Below are 24,117 nucleotides of genomic sequence, written 5' to 3' on the forward strand. Positions count from 1 at the left end.
TTGTAATCACTCCTGAGTCTTTATCTGTACGACATGACGCTCATTCTATCCACAATCCATTAGGTGGCTCAGGAGGCATCAAGTAAGGAAATGGCCGTAGAGAAAAATAATACAGTTTTAATCAAATACAGTTTTAATCAAATACGTACTTAATCCACACAACTGACAGTTGTGGATGACCAAATGCATTTGAAAATTATTAATTACTTTAATTATTTGAAATATTTGAAAAGTTATATTAATATAGTAATTAATATTTCAAAAGTTAATTACTTTACTTTATTAGATCTCTTACCTTCATCCAATGTGATGTGCACATGTGAGTGTCCGTTTCCGCACACCATGTGTAGGTTTGCATGTGTCATTGGCTGTTTAGAAGAACCGTATGTCTAGGTATCATCAATAAGACCTGCTTTTACCAACTCTGTGTATTTGTATTGAAATGGGCATGAGAGAGAAACAAGGTGGGGTGGGGTTGGTGGAGGAAGAACAAGAGAACATGGTAAGGATGAAATATCATTAATCAGGACTGGCAGATACAAATGAGGGACCTTGCTCTCTGCTCAACCTGCTAACAAAAAGAGAGCTTCACCACAAAGCGCTCTATCTGTGGAGGACGAGAAGCTCTGTTTCAGTCCATCAGTGCCGTATTTGCAGGGTTCTTGTGTAGTTCGTTTCTGAGCCGACCTGTCACAGGCTCCTTGTTCATTCTGTTGTCACCGGTGCTACTGAAAAAGAAGTCATTGTTAACATGTAAAGCAAAATTTATGGGTAGTGTGTTTGAATAGAAGACTATGCAGATGGTCTAGAAATTCAATGTAATAGGTATTTTTGAGGTTGAATGCCCAAATATGCACATTATAATGAAAACATTGGAGCCGTGGCCTAACAGTTGACCCAGCAGGTGCTTTGAGCCCAAAGTGTTCATGTGAATGACACAAGTTAGTATCAATCTTATAGATTTTCTCATATTTCCAACCTTCTTCATTGTTTCATGTCACCTCTACAATTTTGATCAATCAATAAAAGGCAAAAAAGAACAAGAAAAAAGAGATTTTACATCATATTTGCTACTCGGGGAAGGCTTGGTGACCAAGTGAGAGGTAAGGACATATATTAAACCTTGCTTTCTAATCTGAGATAATGCCTGTGATACTTTTATGTAATCTGAATGATCGAGATTAAGATTAATAGAGAAAGCCGCCTAATTATAAATTCTAAATTTTCCCTTTGGTAAAAGGGAAATTTGAAAAAATAAATAAATAAATGTTTGCTCCAAGCTAGTTTTTGTAAAGGCTTACAGTCACTGATAAATGCTGACAGTGAAGGCACATTCCAAGGCGCTATGAGCATATTGATTTCCTTATGGGTGGCCTATTAAACATGACTAATAGATACTTTCCTCTTTTTCTTTCTCTTAAGCTGTGTTTAGCCACACAAGAGCCCAAATGTAATGAAGAGAATGGATGAAAAATGACGGGTGATTTACTCAGAACTCCGATGAACTGACAAAACTGATGCGGCGTCTCCTCACGGTACCCTAAATCACTCATCACGTTCAAAAATTAAAGATGTGTTCTTCGTTTATTTGTGTATTAGCTTAATGAGGTATGAAACTGCTACATGGGTGGAATTAGAACACTTTATGTCTTCAGTTTTGAAGGGTTGTTTCAATTGATTTTTTCCCCTTTATTTTATGTGCCACTCCAAAAGATTTTTTATAGGTTCAGGAAATCCAACTGCTCTTTGAAACCTTTATATCCAGATAAATGTTTTATTTGCTTTGCTGCTGGTGTTTCCAAATGGAATTGCAATAAAATGACAAATATGTTTTCGAACAGATTTCTTGAACAATCACTCCTTCTGCCATTGGACAAACTGATAGTCCTGCTCTAAACTCACACCATTGGTTGAACTGATGTTGATGGTAAGATTTACAAGACAAAATTCACAATCAGTCAAGTGCATGGTGTAGAAATGAATGGATCTGCTTTATGTACATAGAGAAACAGTACATGCATCATTAGTAAATTAGAAATTTACCGCTGATTAGTCTTTGAAGTCACATTAATGATGCAGTTACTCTGAAGTCACTTTAATGAAGGCACTTGATGTAATATTGTAATATATCAATTGAGATTCCATAGTGAGACCTTGATATCACAGAGGCTCTGAAATTATACATTTAAGTCACTTTCTTGTGAAATTATTTAAGTCACTTTCTGTTGAACCTGATAGAAGGCATTTGGTGTTGAATGCAACATATGTGGCCTTCATGCACCCCACAAGATTCATTTTACTTCATTCCTTGGTGGCTGGGCATAGAGTCTCTGAACTCTAATTATATGTGCAAACAGAGCTGAAGCCCATATTACTGTATCACAGAGGGTTTGGCTCAATTAGCTTGTGTAAATATCACACTGGCAGCCACTGAAGAGCCTCTTATCACCGTATTATGTTTAAAGGTGCTGTTTTGTTTCACTGCCTTTGATTCATTATTGCACAAACATTAAATCATTATGTTTTAACAAGCCTCTTCTGTTTCTGCGCTAATTAATTAAAGCTCATCAGTAAATGTAATATCAGGATATGATGCATTCACATCATCCATTTGATGCATTTGCTCTTTTACCGATTTATGCATTTTATCAGCATCATGGACAAATGGCTGACAAAAGCTGATTTTGAAACACTCCATGATGCTATTGTGTGGATTTGTCTTGTATGTTCCCTGATACTCTCGTCAGATCATCCATTTTTCCCAGATTAATCCATAATTGCAACCCATGGTCCCCGTACGATGGATGTTAACTTTATGGTGAATGACAGTAATTTACTGGCTAATAAAATTAAAGTTTTCTTTGTAATCAAGTCCACTTATTTCCACATGAAGTTCTCCCTTTGTCATTATAGCAAAAGTAAGCTGTTTGGCCAAATAAATCATTATAATACAACACCGATATGCTGTATTAATGATAAGCCACACTGCATGTTAGTTCTTCAACATGTTGTCTGTTTCCCTCAACAGGTTGCATATGTTAATGCTCAACAGGCCTGTCCAAATGGGACAAACGGACCAGATGCATCTCTCATCAATTCACTCTGCTTGTCTCTGTGCGGTCTGTCCAGTAGTTTGTGATGCATGGCACATGGGCCCACTAATGACCAACATCAGCGTTCAAGCCAAGCTGGAAGATTAACCAGCTCCTGACTTATTATTGACATTGATAAAATAGGGACACAGACAAATACACAGGCTATTTAGGAAGAGTAGACATCCAGTCCGTTGGAAGAAGGTCATGTTTATTTATGGCACAGCTGCTTAAAGCAATAATAACAACCAACTCAGCATGCAGACTTTGTTGAAATCAGAACTGGAGTTTTGAGTCTTTTTTGTCTGTTATCCATTTACCTTCAGCATGTCCCACCACAAAATGCAAAATTCATCTTTTTCCATTAATGGCCATTCAAATCGCTTTGTAATGTCTGTACATTACAAATAAATTATAGTAATTTATTTTATTTATTTATTTATAAATTATAGAGATTTATTTTACTTTAGATGTATTAATAATATATATATATATATATATATATATATATATATATATATATATATATTTTTTTTTTTTTATAATATATAATTTAATTTTAATTATTATGTTTAGTTTATTTAAAGACCTCCTTAATTTAAAGTTTTTTTATTTTTATTAATGCATCAATTGTCACCATTTATGAATTTTTTTTCAGTAATGGAAGTCACATATTCATGATCTAAACTCTAAACTAAAGAAACTGTTCATGCATTCAGAAAATTTAAAGTAGAAGAGTTCATTAATTTGAGAGGGTTAATTAATCTCATACACCAGGAAGAAACCCCTGTATATAATAAATGACCGAGAAGGTTCATAGAGGGCAATCAGACTATCACCATTGATTCTACACATTTTGATCAGCATTACTCCTGACGTCATTTCACTAATGTACCTTTATGTGTTAAGATGCACATTGCAATGATTCATTCAACTCATCAACCAGCATCAAATTAGCCTCTCAATATTCAAAACCTGAGGAATAAGCACTCGTGTTCACTGATCTAAGAGGCAATTACCTGGAGCTGAATTCTGACCTCAAAAGGTTTCAAGCACATGAAGAAAATGAACGGCACAGATCTGGAGTTCTTGGTGCGGAGAGCATACAGGGTGACACTGAGAAAACAAAAAGATGGAGGGGAGCAGGGGGAGGAAAAGTGGTACGTAAAGTCGATCAATAAAGAGAGATCAATGCTTTTGTGAGGACTCAAGCAGACCCTTGGGAGTTTAGGCTACGGAGGCCATGGCAGAGTATTGTGTCTGTAATCTCCTTCTCTCTTTCTGTGTTTTCAGAGAGGGCTCCATTTGGAGCGCGGCTTCACACTGGCCCCACACTTCTGGCCCACTTTTAAAGAAACTAGTTCCTTGCCTTTGCCTCAGGCATGAATGAATCATAAATTTGAAGGAGCGGGATACTAGAGAAGGTAGAGTCCTGTTAATGCCATGCTGACTAATATGATGTGACTTGTTACAGAAAATACATATCTTGCAGCAAATCTGATGAGACTCCCCAGGGGAAGGAAGAAAATCTAGCTTTCCAATATACTGAGGTAAGCTGCAATTTATTTGTTTTGCTTGTTTATCGATCACTGTGATGAATATGAACCTTAAACTCTGTCTGTCTATCTATCTATCTGTAGATAATGTACTGTAATGTCAGTAAAGTTATGATAAGGGTGAAAGGCAAACATTATAAATGTTGTTAATTCCTCTCATTAATGTTTAACAGCGCTATTTCAGTAACTATATAGTAATCACTGGTCTTCATCTAATATTTTTATTTATATTGAAAATAGTAACCTGAATAGATTTCTTAGAATGAATGTAGTGCAAATTTTTCAAAAGAACATTATTTCTATTGTAAAACCATGGTAAAGAGTTGCATGCTAAGTTTTGCAGGCATATTTGTAATCATTTTCTTTTGTTTCAAATGTGTGCCTTGCACATAACTGCTGATAACCACACTGTCAATAAAAGAAATGAATAGATTCCACTCAGTTGTTACCAGCTATTAAATCTCCGCTATGCTCCACAAATTTTAATATACCACATTAATTCAAACCCACCATGTCCTTGATCCAAATGCCTGTGGCAGGATGTTGGGGCTGTAGTACAATAGGTAAGTGTAGGTTGTGTGTGAGGATTGAGTGGACAAAAGACCCAATATGTCTCTGTGTAAATGACCCACTTGGGCTTTAGGCCATTAGCCGGGTGAGGTTCTCAACAAATTATGCCATCTGCACTGTGTGTGTCCCCTGCATGAGGAATGGAAAAAAACAATGGATGGATTACTGTGGCCCGCATGGTTGCATCAGGATGTGCCTGGTGGTGAAAGCCCCTGGACGCTTAGAGAGCCATCATGTGTCATATACAAAGGTTTGGACTCACAGGAACTGGTTTTATGTCCTTAGTGCAGTCATCAAAAAAGGCAGTGCTGCAGTATTAAAGCCTGCTTTCTAGAGACACCAGTTCACATGACCTGTTCTGTGTTCCAACAGTACATTTATCAGAGATGGTTCCATCTACAAGTGCTTTTCCCTGAGAAAGAGCGAGACAGACGGATGGATGGATGGATGGATGGTAACATTAGTTTCCTGTTCATGCTGCATTTGTTGTGTGAAAAGTGCCTTCTTTTATTGAAAAAGAATTGCACTCCGTTTTTATTGTTTGCATATCACATTAAAGCGGTGTTTCGTTCTGCGGAGAATCGTTGTGGAAGCGCCAGCCATTACTGTGATTGATTTTTCAGTCAGCAGGCACGTGGCTGTGCTAGATCCATCACCCGTTCTTCCTGCTCTTTGCTCACACTCTCGCCGAGGGTGAAAAACAATCACCCTCGTTTCTCCTCAGCAGCCAGGCAGCACCGCCTCATTCTGTTTTGTGTGTCTATTAGCTTCCCAGACTTCAATAGATTATAATAATGGTTATTGTCCCATGTGTCACATTATAGATATGAGTTGATGCTGCACCCCTGTGAAAGAACATTTCAGCTCATAGTTTGAGACTAGTTACCCATCCCTGAATCGCACTGGGAGGATTTGAAGCTAACTGATTTCAGCACTTATTTCAATAAAGAGGGGCCAACTCTTATACGTGCTCTCTTGAGTTATTTTCTACCACCAAGCACAGAGAAAACAACGCAGTGGTTAAAGACGTTCGCAGATCCACCTCTGCTGTGTAAACAATGTTTGAGTATTGTGAGTATCGGTTGAGTGGTTTAAGTAGTATGGTTTGTATTATGTCCTATTACGCCCCTGAATCATATTCATATCTATGGAAGAGCACTGTTCCATTTTTTTATTCCTTATGTACAGATCATTTGCACTTAGGTATATTTGACACGAATGCAAAATGAAGCAGCATTTAGCAAGGATTGTTTTTTTCCCCACTCCTTGCAGAAACAGTTGTATCTGACTTTGATTCATTTAGAATGAAAGAACAGTGAGATGAGAGGTGTGTTTTGGGAGGCATTACTGGGTGAAACTCATGAAAATATGCCCAGGTCAAATTTCACCCCAGAATCAATCATGTTTGTTAATTGATTTGTTGTTTCGTTGTTCATACTTTTTGAAATATTGGACATTTTTCCCAAATTCTCATCTGTATTGAACAGTTTACCCCAAATTGTAATTTGTATTATAATTTTAAAATTCATACCATCAGTATACTTTCATTGTTATGAGACAATAATTTACTATTTTTAATTAATAAATTCTAAACACAAATTTATGCTAATAAAGACTGAAAAAAAGCATTACATTAAAGGCAGTACAACAAAAAAATACAGTGATTTATAAGTACTATACAAATATATTTTAACACTACACTGAGAATGAGATTATTCTTTTTATTTACGTAATTGTGTTAGAGTACTGAGAAGTTTTTTGTTTTATTTATTTTTTGCATGGCAATTAGAATGGCGGGAAAAATGCAACACTGAAAATAATGTCAGTGTAAAAGGATTCATCTAATGGTTCAAACAAATAAGTGAGCTTAGTGAGCTTATATCAAGCATTCTTCCACCAAATCAAATTTTCTGCTTGTAATCGTACAATATGCAAATGGTTCAGCCTGATTTATTGAACAGGTTTAGCAATAGAATATGAAACCACACAGAAATCACTTCTTGGTTGTAGGCAACAACTCGACTGTTTACCAGGGTTCTGCTTAGTTCAGAGACATATTCATATTTTATTCTCAGTAAGTGTTGCCTGAAATATCATTTGAAAAATGCATATTTCTAATCCTTTTATTGCACTAAGCAAGCACTTTGCTCAGGAGTTATGCTACATTAATTCACTTAAGTGCCTCGGGCAAAATATTATATATGAAGACATTCATCTAGGTTTTGTTTCTTTTATTTTTTTATGCGTTTGAAGATGTGACAGAGGAAGGTGGAGTAATTAACTGAGAGACACATTAATTGCGTTATTCTCTTGACTGCTGTATGTAAATCATTTTAATGAGTACAGAGAAAAAGATTGTGATATATGAAGGGGATGGACACTTATTCATTTTTACATCTATAGTGTCATTGGTATTATCGCTTTTTTCACCCATTAACATTTTACATTTAAGCATTAAAGGAACACTCCGACTTTTTGGGACTTTAGCTTATTCGCAGTATCCCCCAGAGTTAGATAAGTCCATACATACCTTTTTCATTTCTGTGCGTTCTGTAAGTGTTATTTGACGCACCCACCGCTAGCCTAGCTTAGCACAAAGACTGGATGTAAATGGATACTGGTAGCATAGTAATCCCAATAAGTGACAAAATAATGCAAACATTTTACTATTTACATGTTGTGATCTGTATAGTCACAGCGTGTACAAATAACAAGGCTATATGAGACAGAGACCATTTTTAATTGTATAAATACTGGGAACTATATTCTCACTAGGCGTAGGAGCACAGCTAACGTTACTTGGGCGAAGTGGTTACTTGGGCGGAGTGATTAGCGCAGCACACGAGACGCCCTGTTGATGGTTCCGTAAACAAAACAAATGTGACTAACTAGCTAGACGTGACTCGTGATCATGGCTGACTTTGAGAAATTGTCAGACTGTGATTTTACTGTGTATCAAACCAAGATCCAGAACCATACAGTTTTGAGCCAGAATACACAGACGAGGAGTTACAAACTTTGGAAGCTGTAAGACGAAGGGAGAATCAGAACGAACACGGACTGGTGGTGTAAATGTGGAACATGCCAACCTATGCCGACATAAACCGAGTGCCTTTGTTGTAATGAATGGGACCGGGTATTGCCATCAATGTCAAGGCTTGATGACAATCAAAATATTTGCGTCACTACCACGGAAGATTTCTCTGCCCTAATACACCCGGTAGTTGTCTTTTTTTTTCCCATTGTGACAAGATCAACTGGAAGAAACGACCCATGCCGAGTGAACCTAATCGTCAGCTATCCACCAAGTAAGTTAAGTGATTTTGTTATAATGATCATTCATAGTTCAATGAATTTGTAGTATAGCCATTGCATACAGTGTGTCACAATAATAACAATAAAGGGGATACACGGAGCCCCTATTCACATAATAGTGTCACTACTAAGGTTATATTACATTAGCATGGCACTGTTACAGTATGGCTAATGTTAGTCATCTCAAAACATAACGGAACACTTACCGCAGTAACAGGTGATCCAATTTGTCCTGTCTTTATTATCGATGGGATGGCTGTATCCTTTAGCACACGTTTCATGGTCCGTGTGGCAACTTGCATTTTTTCAAAATAGTCCTCTACAGTAAAATGTTCAGAGCAAACGAAATACTTTGTGATGGTGTTTACAGGTGTGTTTGAATCTATGTCGTTTATGAGCGTTTTTGGTTGGAATTCTATGAAACCTCATAGTATTACCTGGTCTCCCCTGTTTATTGTCGCAGTTCTTTACAATACAGCGAACACCCATGATTGTACACTATAAATCTACTATCTAGTAATTGCTGACTCTATTACTCCAACTCTGAGCGAACTCTCTTCTCCTCACCACGGCGCGTCTCGGGGGCTGCGCTAATCACTCCGCCCAAGTAGCCACTCCGCCCAAGTAACGTTAGCTGTGCTCCTACGCCTAGTGAGAATATAGTTCCCAGTACTTATACGATTAAAAATGGTCTCTGTCTCATATAGCCTTGTTATTTGTACACGCTGTGACTATACAGATCACAACATGTAAATAGGAAAATGTTTGTATTATTTTGTCACTTATTGGGATTACTATGCTACCAGTATCCATTTACATCCAGTCTTTGTGCTAAGCTAGGCTAGCGGTGGGTGCGTCAAATAACACTTAGAGAACGCACAGAAATGAAAAAGGTATGTATGGACTTATCTAACTCTGGGGGATACTGTGAATAAGCTAAAGTCCCAAAAAGTCGGAGTGTTCCTTTAAGCTACTTGCAAATATTTTTCAGTGATTTTGACAGGTTGATTTGGAAAATTCACTGTAACATCTTCAAATGTCTTATTGTTTTTATTAAATAGCAACATCAATATGATAGCACACACTTATGTTCAATAAATAATAAAGAATTCTCCTGCTTAGTAATATAGATCATTAGCTCAACTGCTGGCTGTTTATGGTTGCCAAGCAACATAATGATCATAGATGAGTGTGTGCACATTAATATAGGATTCAATTGGTGTGCAATCACAGGTGTGTTATATCATTGTTGATTCAATCACACTGTATACATTTGTTTAATAAAGCGAAATGCTGATTTACATTTCCTTTCATGATAAGGTTTTTAATTTATTGTGATATCATGAGTTATTTTTTGCAACCATAATTATATATTAATATATAAAATAATGATGTGAATCACTTTTTGCTACACTTCTTGTTTTTATTTGCACTTGAATATTAGTACTGGGGAACACAAACAGAATTCCATCCTACAGCTGCTGCAAAAGCTGGATCTTTTTGCCAGACGTTCAGAGGCCAGAGCGTTTGGCAGCTCAGTCGGTTTCTGTTACTGAAACATTATTGAACATGATTAACTGCTTGATCTGAAAATGTACAGTTTTGGAAAGCTCCCATGCTCACAAGTCTGGCTTCAGTCACGTAACATAAAAGCCAATAGCTCTATATTTTCTACACATCAGCCAAGGACAGACATTTTTTATTCCTCTTTACACAGTTTTTGTTATAGTAAAGATGTTTTCACAGTTCAGTTGTCTACATAATGTCAAACATTGAACCCTCATGTCATTATGAGCCAGTTATATTAGGATTAAACTGCAGATATAGAGTGATTTACTCTGCGTACAGGTTGCATGAAAGCATGCATGTAATTGCCTTTTTAATACTGTGCAAATTTGAAATGTGTTAACAAAGAAATCACAATCATGGAAAACAATGTATCATGCTTTTAATTGTTATATTGATATGTGAGCACAGTGGACAAAATACACATTTCTTTAATCATGCTCTGTTTTAGAATTGCATGATCACTTGTGACAGTCAAATGTTTACTTACTGGTTAGAATTTGCATACTCGCTGAAATTAAAACTTGAAAGATATTTCCACATATAAATAGATAAATAAATGAGGATATGAGAGAAGAAAAAATAGCCATAATAACATGACTGTCTGTCTCTATCAGATGCTGTTCCACCCCTGAGAAGAAATGCTATTACATGATCTATCCTCTTGTGTCTAGGGCCTCATCTCATGGTTCACGGGGGGCTCCCAAAATTTCCAGTAAGCCACTGAGTTTACATTGTGAGCACAATGGTCGACTGTTATTTAGATAAAGGCCAAGTTTCAGTTGAGACACTTTATGATCTTCATGAGGCATTTTTCACATAAGCATCCAGGGTATTTTACTAAAAAAAACCCTCTCTCTCAATCTTTTTTTTGGAAAAGAAACGAAAAAGCGCAGTTACAAAGCTCCCTGCCGAGGAGGTGGACTCAGCCCCCAGGCTGATCATATGGCCGGCGGCCTGATTCGTGCAGCTCTTGACAGATGTAAGCAGCCCAAATTTCCCCCTGTTTTGCAGTCTGCCGCTCCATGTGTTGCTTATATTTATAGCCTTGGCTGTAGGGTCGGTGCACATAATAGTTTTAGCATTACTGCCACCTTTTCAATAGCAAGCACTTCAGAGTGGTAGCATAGGATTTTGGGGTTTATATATTAGTATGTTCTTGAAGGACATAATTAAAATTAGGCTTTTAGTAGAAGTTTTTTAAATCTGTTTTCTAAGGATAGAAAGGGAGATAAAAAACAGGGGTTTTGACCTTTAGTAAGATGTTTTTTAATGGCAGTGATTTGTGTGCTTCGATGCTGCTGATGTCACGGAGGGATTTTGCAATGACCTACTTTAGTCTACTTGAGCCATTTATCTGAATTAGAGAAAAAAGTATATAATCATTAACTCTTTTAAAGGAGTAATGCAAACAAATATTCTCATCTGCCCATCCTTATGATGTATTATTAATATTTTTAATCTGTGTAACAGATGTTAACCAGAATATCCAAGCTGCTCTTTTCCTTACCCGTCAGTAGATTTTAACTGTCAGTCTCCAAAAAGCACCATGAAATATAAAACCAGTTGATACACGTGCACCATTCTTTTAAGTCTACTAAAGCTTTGGAATAGCTCTTAAAATGTACAGTATTTTCTGTTGCTTATTACTTGCTGCAATGCAATTGGTCACATGAAATGAGAATGAGAAGCAGTTTTTGACGTCATTGATGTCAAACCTGCAGATAAAATTTTAGACCTTACAATGAAGACAAATTTTATAGGAAATGTTGTAGGTGAATAACCACGTCCAGCTATTGCATTTCTCCAGGAGACTATATATAGCACACAAGTTGTATGCATAAAAACATAAATGTATATATTCAGCCCAACAAACTTAAGCAAGACTACAAACAGCGCAAATGCTAAAAATGCAGTCTTATATCAGAGTTTCTATCACCTATGGATAAAAAAAAAAAACGGATATCAGTATCATTTACAGTTAAAATATCTATCATTTGTTCTTTTTGTTTTGAGAAATCTAATTGACACTGGATTAAGAAAAATAAAGGATAACAGTTAATTTGGATGGAACACTAATTTGTTTTAGGTTTCATTATGAAAACCTCATTCAGTTTTGCTAGATTTCTCTAAAAGCAAGATTTGGTATGTTATGTCCTTTTGCAAAAAAAACAAAAAAACAACAACCTTAAAGCAGGATACATTTACTCAACCAGGGTTTTTTGTTGTTGGTGGTGTTTTTGCAGTGTAAAGTGTTTTATTTTTTATTTTTATTAGATCAATTTGTAAATGATCTTGTAACTATTATATTGTTTATCCAGGTAATGATGGATATCGAACAGCTCTAGATCTTTATCCATCTACAAACACCCAGTGGATCTGGCACAGCGCAGGTCTTATCAGCTGTCTGTAGAGTGTAGCCCTGGGTTAACCATGAAACAATGGCATTCTTTCAGTTAACACCAGAGACATTAGGACCCAGCGAGTCTCTTTCCTTCCTCATCAGGCTCCCTTAGTTCCAGAGCTCAGTGAGCGGTCTCAGAACAGAGTGCAGAAAGAGAGGGAGGGAGAAAAAAAGCCAAATGAATGTTAAAACCCACCGTGGTCACTGCTAAAATACCGAATCTGAGAGAAATGGAGGGATTAACCAGTCGGATTTAAAAATCTGGAGCTCATGCGGAGGCAGCCAATCAGGGGACGATCTGGATTAAAAGGTTTGTGTGCGATTGATCATTCTTGCTGTTATCTATCAGGGCTTTCTGTTGTGTCAGGAGTCAAACAGTTCGCGAGCACATAGACGTCGCTGAGAGCTCCTGGCTGGTGAGTCTGTTACGTGTGGGACATGTGCTACTTACGCCGGATGAAATATTGTGACAGCACAGAAAGGAAAGAGGGCACGCTCCTGTCACTGAGGAATGGAAGTCATTGCAGCTGTAAACAGTCCTAGAAGAGGTCTGGACCGTCCTTCGCTGAGCATGCCTCGGGGGTCGTTCCCTCGCTGTCCTAGTGGACCGGTTGATGTTTTCTTGGTGCCAATAAAGTAACATCTCGCCCTCAGGGGGTTGGGCACGCTGTTCTGGTTGTTATTGTTTGTATTTGATGTTCTCAAGTTCAGCACCCAGGGTTCCACGCAAGGAAACTTTGCTCCGAGACTTGTCAACAAATGCAGTGTTAAATAAAACAGCCACCGAGTGAAGTTTGAATGTGCTTACTGGGTGGAAAACAAGTCAGCGCAGGGAAGAAGTGAGCCACATCGCTCCAAACGATTTCACCCGCTTAAACCAAGGAGACAGAGATACTACTGGGAAACTGTGCAGTGAGTGAGCGCTTGTGTGTGTGTGTGTGTGTGTGTGTAGCATGAGCTTCCTATAAACACACAAACAGTGTTCCTGTCTGCAGGGATAAATAAGCATATATTGGTTCATTTCTAGTCTCTGTTTTATTCCTTTGCTGAGCTGGGAAAATTAAGCTTCCTCATTGTAATTCCCCAGTTCAGCTGTCTTTTCTCTGCACGCTTGGACACAACAGCTGAAAGTCCTGTCCTGGATGCATGCTCCATGTCAACTGTTTGCTTTGCAACAGTAATCCTACAGAGTGTCTATTCATTTGCATTCATGAGCATTAAGTTCTGCTCATCCACATGCTGTGGATTTATTGTCATTAGAGCTGGACTCTGGTAACTCTGGCTGTTCTGCTGAGCTCTGAGCTTTCTGTGGTTGTCTGTTTCTGGGAATCTGAGATGCTGAGCTTGTTTTCCACAAAAGTTTCCATTTTCATCCTAAAGGATACTGAAATACCTTGATGGCAGTGTCTTATTTGGAAAAAGCTTGTGGTGCGGATGCTGCTTTGCTGGAAAAAATTAGCTCTAGGATTTCTAACCTACTTTAGTCTAGTCACTAGATGTTTCTATAAATACGTAGAGTGCAATGAAGACCGTTTTGGGCTGTTTTATGCAGACTGGCATGCCGTGCTGTAAGTTTTCCCTGACCCTCTGTTTCCATGGCCCCCTCATGTGGCCGCTCTCCATCGCCTATAGCACGAGCTATCTCCACCTATGAAAACACGGCACGTGATTGGCTGATCCTGCAGATGCACAGGAAGTTCAGGGTTTCTAATAACCACCCAGAGACACAGTTACCATAGAGACAAAGATAAGCCCCCTTACAAAAAAGGAAAAAAGCCTGCATGTCATCACAGCAGCCTACAGAAGGCGTCTGCTTTCTCTCTCTCTCTCTCTCTCTCTCTCTCTCTCTCTCTCTCTCTCACTCACTCACTCACTCACTCACTCACTCACTCACTCACTCACTCACTCACACACACACACACTCACTCACTCACTCACTCACTCACTCACTCACTCACTCACTCACTCACTCACACTCTCACTCTCTCTCTCTCTCTCTCTCTCTCTCTCTCTCTCTCTCTCTCTCTCTCTGTCTCTCTCTCTCGGCAGTTCTCCTATTAGCATCTGCTCAAACAGTACAGCCCCTGCCTTATGAAGGTTGCCTCAGGTTTTCTCTCACCACTCTTCAAATGCACTCTGCACTCAACGTGAGTTCTGCTTTGCTTTTTACAAACTTTCCTCAAATCCTTTATACGTCGTTACCGCACTCGTGCACTCACTCGTGTAAACTACTGGTGAGCACATGAGAACTGGAGGCTTTTAACAAATCTAAAGCATATTGACCCGTGCCTAGAGGGCATGTTTTGCACAGACCATAACGTTGTCCGTCCGTCTGGCCAGAGCTATTTGTGGGATCTGATGTAATGGCAGGCTGTGTGTAATGGTGATACCACCGGCTGCATGTTAATTGATTTCAGGAGTATTGTTGAGGCTATTGAAACGCTGCCTCTCGGACCAGGAGCATTTGAAGGACTTGAGGCCACAACCCACACTTTAAGTCTGGCTCCTTTCAAACTGATTTCTTCTAGCTTTAGCAAGCCTCTTCTGCAAGTTTCCTCAACAGTTGGAGGGGAGTCTGTGGGGGCTGGGGTTGACGAGCTGTTTAGTGTGATGTGCCGAAGGGAGGCAGAGCCGCCGGTGAAAGGGCTTCCTGTTGACGGGAGTCTTGTGTTATCTGAGGAAAGGGCCTGTTGGCAGGAAATGTGTCAGCCGCTTGTTTTCTTTAAAGTAAGAGGATGTGTTGTGAATCGCTTGTTTCGTCTTCAGTGGGAGGTTTGGAGAGGGGAGGGAAATCGCTTTGCTCTTAACTTTTGTGAAATTCAATATATGTTGCCTTGACAATTTCACCTCAGTTGGTGTGCGCCGCTGTTGTCATCACGGCATGTGAACAAAGCCTCTTGAAAGATCCAATATCCCTGAGCAAAACTGTATGCCCCACCATACACCCTTTCAAATTCAAATGTCATAAAAATACCTGCCTGGAAAAGTGACTATTTTAGTTCTGATTGGGTTGTCTGAGCCGGTCTTAGAGGAGGGTTTAACCCTGTCCGTTTACACTCACAGCATGGCAGGCTTTCCTTCAAGACCCCATCTCCCGTTTGGCACATTTGCATTTTAGGAGATTAAGCATCAGAAGTTTCCCAGTATGGTGGGTGGCTGTTGGCCCGGGGCATGCAGAGAGGCGGCATTATTTAAGCACGCTCTGCCGCGGGACGAGACTAGAGTGCCATCCGTCCGTCACAGTTGAGAGGTGAAGCTGGCTGCCGAGGAGGTCAAGCCACTTTTTATTTTGAAGCAGTGGAGTGTGGGGCTCCTCAACGGTGCACCTCGTCGTCTTTGTCTGTCTGAGATCTTATAACAACAGCCAGTGGGTTGTCAACGGACCGAGTTTTGGGCCGCCCCTCATGAACATTAAACAGCACGGCAAATCGGAGACGAGTGCTTGACGAGGCAGAGAAATATGTCAAAACATCAGAGGAGTAGACAGGCAACAAAAGAACCTGATGGTAAATGTGCATGATGGTTCAGATTCAGATTTTCGCTCAACGCTCTACTGTCGCTCGTCTTCTAGAGCTTAAAGTGAATACGGAAGAGGATAGATTCAGATAGTCCTATTAAATGTTTTCGCTTGTGATTTGCAGCTGAATTCTCCAGGGCCTTTTCCTTGTGATGTGTAGCTCAGCAAACCGTTGGAGTCTGTGATAAAGGTCTCCAGTCAAAACGCATCCTCATCGGGTGTTCTGTCGCGTGTGACTGAAAGCGTCACATCCTCAATCAAAATGAGGCCAAACGTCTTCACCCCTCTATGCTATCTCCCCTCTATCGCTCTTTCCCCCTGGTGACCTTCAAGCTTTTTATTTTATCTCTATTCTAGTGATTAAGTATCTGGAACGCATGTGATGATGGTGGCAGCCTAATGAATGACAGACCCTTGGCAGCAGTACCTCAGGGAAGCACGTTTACCGCTTGCTGAGCACTGGTTAAAAATGAGTACCCTACAAAGAGATGTTCTGAATCTCATACTTGTCCTGTTTTAATCTAAAATTAACTTCATCCCCTTCTAGACTACCTTTTCTCTTTTTTTGATTCCTTTTTGCATGGTCCTTCCTTATTTTTGGTGCCTCTCTGGTTGCACAGGAGGGGAAAAAATAACTGTAGATTTGATGTAAACACTCTGGTTTCCAGCAGAGAAAAATGAGAGGTGTAGCTGCTGCCGAAATGGCTGGCCACTTAGGTCCAGTGTGAGTGCATGACCAGCTCTCCAATGCACTGGAATTATGTCCCCAGCTGCCCGCTGACGATCAAATAATAACAGACTCTAGAATGGTATTGATACTCAAGTTCACACCTGGGTCAAAAGGCTCTGTGCTGCAGGCACAATGGAGGATTGTGCCCCAGAATGCTGACTGACTGTAACAGCTCTTTACAGTGGCTTTTTAACTATGTTTGTGAACACTTGACACTTTTTTTTATAGCTTATAATTAATGAAAGTGGTTTGCTCTAATATAACTAAGTATTAACCTTTAGCATGTAACTCATTCCACAATGGTTGTGCTACAGGCATGAATCAAAGAGCTTTTTAAGGAGATATTAAGAAAAAAAAATCAGGTGTTTTTTTTTTTTTTTTTTTTTTTTCTGTGGTGGCTTTGTGTGTGTGGTGTGATGATAGTAGAGATGGGCCGTGGTTCTGGGCCTAGTTGATCAGTGTTGTTAAGAGGGCTTGCATTGTTCAGACTGATCCTATTGTTCTCTGTTATGAGCATTGAAAAATCTTTACAGCCAGTGGACATTGTCTATTCCCGCTTAAAGTGAGGGACCGTTGCCCAAGGACATAGGGACACACGCATTCTCAAACACAGATACACATACAGGTCATATATGAGTCAGCTTTCAGATAAAATGTTGAATTTACCTGGTTGTAACAGTAGGCAGCGTTTTATGTAGTTTGAGTAAGAGGTATCGGATCTAGTTGTAGCCTTTAGAGGAGGTTTATTAACAGTTCCACACTTCCGCCGTGGGCTGCATACAAACCTGCTGAGTTTTCTGCTCATTTCAAACAACTCCCAGCGGAGCTGATGCCCTGATTGTTTGAGAAACCTGACAAGTGCAAGCTATCTCAGAGTTCAGCTTAAACACATCCTCGAAGGCCGGAACTCGTTCAGAAAACTCGGGAGAATCAAGTCATTTCCATCTCCCCTCCCGATCTATCATCAGTGTCATATTTCATTGATATTGCTTTCATTTTTGTTCTGTCAGGGAGGGCACAGCCCTGCTGTCGAGCATATTATAAACAATTGTATTTTACAGGGCTCTTGTGCAGCGGGGTGGCTCACAGCTTCATTTTAGTGCACTATGGTTTGTATCACTCTCTCTATTCGTCACACACACACACACACACACACACACACACACACACACATACTGTGCCCAATCACAAGCCCAAGGCAGAATGTGTCTTCAGTGAATGACTGTCACCTCTCAGTGTCAAAACACATTCGAAACATTGTTGACATCCAGGCACTGACTCTGCATCGATTTACTACGCAAGCGAAAGTGTTTTATCATGCCGAACATTGAGTTTTTTTTTGTCAACTTGGTTTATTTAGAGAGTATAAATTCTTTACTGGTGGCTTCCTCAAAGCTGCACTACATTTGCTTCTTTTAATGTGCAAATCTCTTCATTCTCTGCTGCCACCACTTCCCATAGATGACGAGCAACAGCCAATCTGCCTCTGCTTTCACACTTACACACTCCGCTCTTAACATAACACTTTTCTCTTTAGCTTCACTTAGCAGTGTGCCCCCAGTCCACTTGACCTGTTTTCACTTAATAACTGTTCATTTAACCTGAAAAAGGGGACCGTTTCTAAAGCGGCATCCCGGCTCCTCAGGCTTTATGAACGAGCTCATCAAATGAAGAGGGGTTGTAGAAGCGTTAGTGACTTGTGTAAAGCCCTGAGCCTGGCCTGAGCCCTCATTAATGACTTTAGAGAAGCGGCCAGCGCTGATGAGCCTAACCTCTCAAATTATTCCACTTTCTCCAGTGCATTGTAATGCTTGTTTGGTTTTAATGAATTGCCAGATGAGGATCGGTTCTTGATTGGGAGAGGGCTTGGAGTGCTCAGGGAGCCATTCCTGGTTAACAAGTGTGAATTTCAGTTCGGTGGATTACGCAAGAGTGGGTTATTTTCTCAAACGTCTGTTTTTTTTTATTTTTTATGTGGTAGTAAAACACAGGCTGGCGGGTTGTTGCGGAGTCTGACAGTTTTGTTAACAGCATGAGGGTAGGGGTCTGTTGACTGACAGATCGCAGACGTTTCCGCTGGGGGTGATGCACCAGACCACACCAGAGGAAGGACAGTGCGACGTGGGGGAAGAAACGTTGCACATTTGAAATTCTTCTATTTCGCACTTGTAGTTTTTCTTTCTCCATCACCCGCACTCATCCTCCTCTTCCTCTCTTTTAGAATGTCTGTGCATCAGCACCTTCCCTAAGGTGGACGATCTAATCAGGACGGTATCATTTCTCTCTCCTGCGGCAAGCTTTGCCTCAGCAGCACCTGTCAAACGCTCTCTGTCAGAGGGCAGAGTGACTTTGAAACCCTACTAATTACCCTAGACGGCTTTTCTCATTTCTCTTCTGCAGATCTTAAAGAAATGTGCTTCATCTTGCATAGAGATGATTTGTCAGCTGGAAGTTGTGGTTTCTCTGTGATAATGTGGGAATAAAATGCATCAAAGAGCATTTAAAATTAGCACTATTGTAGCTCTCTTTTAAATGAGATGATACACGAGCAAAGCAACAGTTAGTTCTTCATAAAAATACGATTTAAGTTTTCGTCTAGCACAAAAGTGGAGTAGGTCGATGTCCAGTAAACTAATATTTTTATTTTATTTTTTAGGAATGCATGTTGCATAATGAGCAAAACATTTTTTTGAGAAATAAATTTTTATTTTATTTTTTAGGAATGCATGTTGCATAATGAGCAAAACATTTTTTTGAGAAATAATGTTTAAAAAGAAAAAGTACAATTGCATTCAAACTCACTAAGAGACTCTTTTTTCTGTTGCTACCAAAGTCATTAAAAGAAAATAATTGTAAAACTTAAAATTATCACACACACACACATACACATACATGGATACATACATAATATTTTATTATAAAATAATTCAATACCCTTTCTCTCAAAAACCTGAGGGATGCAGTTGATTCTAAAATGGTCATTGTCTTCCAAATCGTTGGCTTCACATTCTCATGTTTTTGGTAGCAAGACAAAAATGCCTCTGAAGTCGCTCTTGCATTTTAGTGTGCTTTGCCACCATCCCAGCTGGAGTGCAGTTTTCCTGTTCCCTGTTGCCATGACATTATCAACAAGAACAAACTTTGAGCTTCATCCTCCACCAGTGTTTGCTAAAGATAAGTGAAAGAGCCACAGGTCTTTAGATGCCTCAACAACACACGCCAAAGGGAAAATAAAGAGAAGGACCTCTGGCCAGCCATGTTCTGTTTGGAACGTAGATTCGTTCCCCTCTATGCAAACACTTTCCCTGCCATGAACACTGTGAAAGCGCTCCCTCGTGCTATGTTTTGTTTTAACTTTATTATCAAAAGAAAACCACCCTTCCACAGCCACGGGCTGCAATGTCCTAGCAGTTTGTCATATTTTTCCAGGCCGAAACAAATTCAATTGAAAATCTAATTCTGTTTGTGAGGAGAGCTGATTAGCAGGGCAGCGTTTCACTGGGGACAGTTTATAGTGTCGTAATGGTATGACATGTATAAATTGTCATTTGACACAGAGATTAAGTGAACCGGAGCACAGTAAACATCATCGTCACGTATCCTTTCAGTTTATACACTTCACCTTGCTTGGTTTAGTGATATATGTTATTTGTCCCCTAGAGTTGATTTCCTGGGGTATTTTTTTACCTTTTATAAAGGACATTTTTACTGTATCTTTGTTGTCTTTTGTCAAATACTTAAATTTAACCAGTTACTTCAGTCAATCAGAATACTATAGACTGTTACCAATAAAATGTCATTAACAACACCAGAATCCATATTTACACTGCAGAGGTGGAACAGAAGCTGCCTCTGACATCGCATTTATGTTTATTTTCACAGGTTGTGAAATGAATTTGCACAATGAATGCATAATGTAAATAGCCTACTGTACACAAAGTATATTTAATTTAATTTAATTTAATTAACAAAGTATATAAATTATAAAATGAAAACATAAAACAAGTATAGGTTAAAGCTGCAGTATGTAACTTTTTTTGTGATCAAAATGTTCAAAATGTATATAATAAGTGAGTACACAATGTATCCATCTTCCAAACCGTGTTTTTGGCTTGTTCCCGAATTACTATGGTACACCTAAAATAGGTGTTTATATTCGGACTATTTAGACTGGTTTGGGTAGGTACCGGGTACTGCAGAGTAGCCCAGTATCTTCGTGATTCACCATAGACATAAACAAGAGAGAAATAGCTCCGGCTACAATGTTCTTTCGCAAGACGCATGCAGTTCTGTTTAATAACCCGCAAGAGCGCCATAAGATGCGTACCGCAGCTTTAAGCCTGCAAAGTTATAACAAAAATCATTGTTTATTTTTGCTTTTGTTATTGTAATAATGATTAAGATTTTTGTGTATGGGGAAATGGCGCGTTATATTCTGACTTCACAGACAAAATATCTAAGAACCATAAGTCATAAGAACCATTAATGAGTAAGTTTATATGGTTTTACCCATTAGAAAATCAAGACTTGCTTTGGTTATTTTAGTAGCATGAAGAAAAAAAAACGCAGTTAAACAAAATAGGAATATATGATAATAGGGAATAATAATATAAACAAGCAAAAAGTGAGTTATGCGCTCTCACACAAAAAAACAAATCCTGTTACAATTACTGAATCTGTCTACAGTGCAAAATAAATATTTTACATTGTATTTGCAGTTTTTGCACATGCTGAAATAAACTCATCACTGCAAAGAAAATAAATTAATAAAAAGAAATCTGATGCAGTGTGAGAAGATCTAAATGTTACGCTGCAATTGACACTTCTCATTTATTTTCAAGTTTCATTTTATTCACGACAACCATAATAGAACTGTACAGGGGCATTTTTTTGCCCTCTTGTCTTAAATTTTTTAAATTTTATCCCCTATTCATTTCTGACCCTGCTATAGAACCAAGCAGTCAAGGTTACACCAAGGCCACAGATATTCTCCCAGGCATCGCGTGTGCTTCCCCAGCACTAATTCTGCAAGGACCCAGTGTTCCTTATTCAGAACGATAGGATAGAGACATATGCACTTTTTTTGGCTGCGCGATATTAACCTCGGCTCTAATTGCCTGTGTCAGCTGTGGGCAGGGATAGCGAGGCGTGATAACTTAATGCGCCAGCCCCAGATCCTGCTGACTCAAGCACAGCATGTGTTTTCCTGTGCCTTTCCTAGCCCAGGACAACACTACAGAAATCTAAACAAGATGTATGCGCTGCCTTCGTCCCGTGCACACTACTAAATAGTTTGTCACTGCCGCTTTAAAATTGGATGTGAATTATGCTCCTGGGAAGGTGGCTGAATTGAAAACTCATCTGGATGTAAACATATGGCAGGCAGTTAAGTGTGATAGGTGTGTTGTTGGTTAATTAGCAGAGGATAGCGACTGAGACTGTGTGTTTGCGTGTGTGTTATCGTGGCCTCGGCCTCATGCCTTTTGTTTATCTGGCACACGGTCAGGCTGCAGCTGCGTCAGCCCGAACCAATGTGTGTGTGCTCACACCTGCCCGCTCCTCTCCCGCTAATCAGAGCAGATTACACTCCGCAATTAGTCTTCCAACAGCTCATCATACCACGCCAAGACCAGAGCTCTCATCACCTCAAAATCAGCCACACTTGGCAGCAAAAGGTGACTGCTGAATGTATTGAGATCTCAAGTAGGGCTGCAACTAACGATTATTTTGATAATCGATTAATCTGTCGATTATTTTTTACGATTAATCGGTTTATGTACTTATATTTTAGTTTTTTCCATTTTTTCCCCCAAGTAAATTATTAATAAATGGTCTTTATCATTCAGCATAGATTTAAGAGATTTTAACCATTTTGCACTGTCATATCCTCATCAAAAATATACCTGGAGTTGTTTTATTGTGTTAGTAATCCTTTGTCGAACTCTTCTGCAATCAGAACACTGACCCATACTCTAGCAAATTTCACAAGGAGATTTAAAATAATGTTTTCACCATGGCAGTCCTTAGAGCTCCTAAAGTAGTTTAACATCCTGAACAAAGCTCATTAAGGAATCTTTCAGAACATATTTTCACGAAGAATAAGGATAAAACAGAATAAAATTGCAGTGCATTGTATTTTATTATTTACTGGGAAAAAGCTTTATAGCTTTTGCTGTGAAATTGTAAACAATCCTTCAAAAAAAAGTGCCAATGGCATGAAACCTGAATGGAACTCACAATTTAAAGTAAAATCCATCAGAAGGTTGTCCAGAAAAAAAAATAGGACACACACAAAAAACCTGCTGTGTGAAAAAGAGCAGTGAATAATACTTAGAAAAAAAAGTGCATTTCAAATATCTACATTTACCTCTCTCATTCAGTCATAATTAGGCTGCACGACTGAATTTTGAACTGGTAAACGACAAACTGATCACAGAACATGTTTGTAAAGCTTTAAATGTTAACTGTTAAAAAGCAATGTTATCAGCTTTTACGACTAAACATTTGCAAACAACATTGTACTGGAGAATCTGCACAAATGAAAGTCTTAGGGGCCGTTCACAAATCGCGCCTAAAAACGCATGGAAAACGCTAGGCGCACCGCTTTCTCCTTCTTTCCAAAGCGCTCGGGCAGAAGCGCCCCTGAGGCGTCTGCCTTTGCTAAGCAACCATGACGTGCTCTCTCCTTGAAGACGCGGAAATTTCAGCAAAGGAGAAATGGATTTGTAGCTCAAAAAAATCGCTTGCAGTAGCTCTGCTACTAAATTTATTTCAAAATGGAAATCCATATACAACTATGATCAGCTGTTCCTTTCATCTTGACTGAGCTTTTAACGTTGTTACGGGAAAGGATGAAGCTGATTGGTTAGTTCTTGTCACATTGCGGCATTCTGAAAAGTTTAAATGTTTTTAACTCGATGCGGTGCGGTGTTGGAAATAACGAACTTGAGCGCGCAAAAGACGCGATATGTGAACGTCCCCTTAAACAGTGCAGTAGTGCAGAGTTTACAGGTTACTCTTCTTTTTTAAAGGCTCAATGTAAAGTACTCCCACATCACGCTGAATCCTGCAGACATAGACATCATATGATGTATATGGCTGCAGAGACGCTGTTCGGGAAGCACGTGACATAAAACAAGGCCAGCTATTGGCTATTCGCTACTTCTCCTGTTGTACTGGCTGAGTAAAACCTCCGATGGCTCATTACTGCCACACTTTGGTCACCGCAGATTTGAAATATGCACGAAATGAGCCGCTTACGGCAAATAAAAGTTATTTAGCAACGAATCGATGACTAAATTAGTTGACAACTATTTTAATAATCGATTTTAATCGATTAAATCGATTCGTTGTTTCAGCTCTAATCT

At 39.2% G+C, this 24,117-nt stretch overlaps 1 protein-coding gene across 3 annotated transcripts in view; it reads left to right on the plus strand.

The window, feature by feature from the left end:
• Positions 1-12,629: 12,629 nt before the first annotated feature.
• Positions 12,630-24,117, plus strand: part of LOC132111424 (forkhead box protein N3-like) — an 83,645-nt gene continuing 72,157 nt past the window's right edge. Inside the window, exon 1 of one of the 3 annotated variants that reach the window (XM_059518698.1) lies at positions 12,630-12,813. The gene's annotated coding sequence lies outside the window, so the exon portion shown is untranslated. Of the gene's footprint in view, positions 12,814-12,840; positions 12,920-14,558; positions 14,651-24,117 lie in introns of those variants that run through there. The other 2 variants (XM_059518701.1, XM_059518700.1) reach the window with 2 other exon arrangements.

The sequence above is a fragment of the Carassius carassius genome, chromosome 31, assembly GCF_963082965.1.
Source record: "Carassius carassius chromosome 31, fCarCar2.1, whole genome shotgun sequence".
Classification (NCBI taxonomy): domain Eukaryota; kingdom Metazoa; phylum Chordata; class Actinopteri; order Cypriniformes; family Cyprinidae; genus Carassius; species Carassius carassius.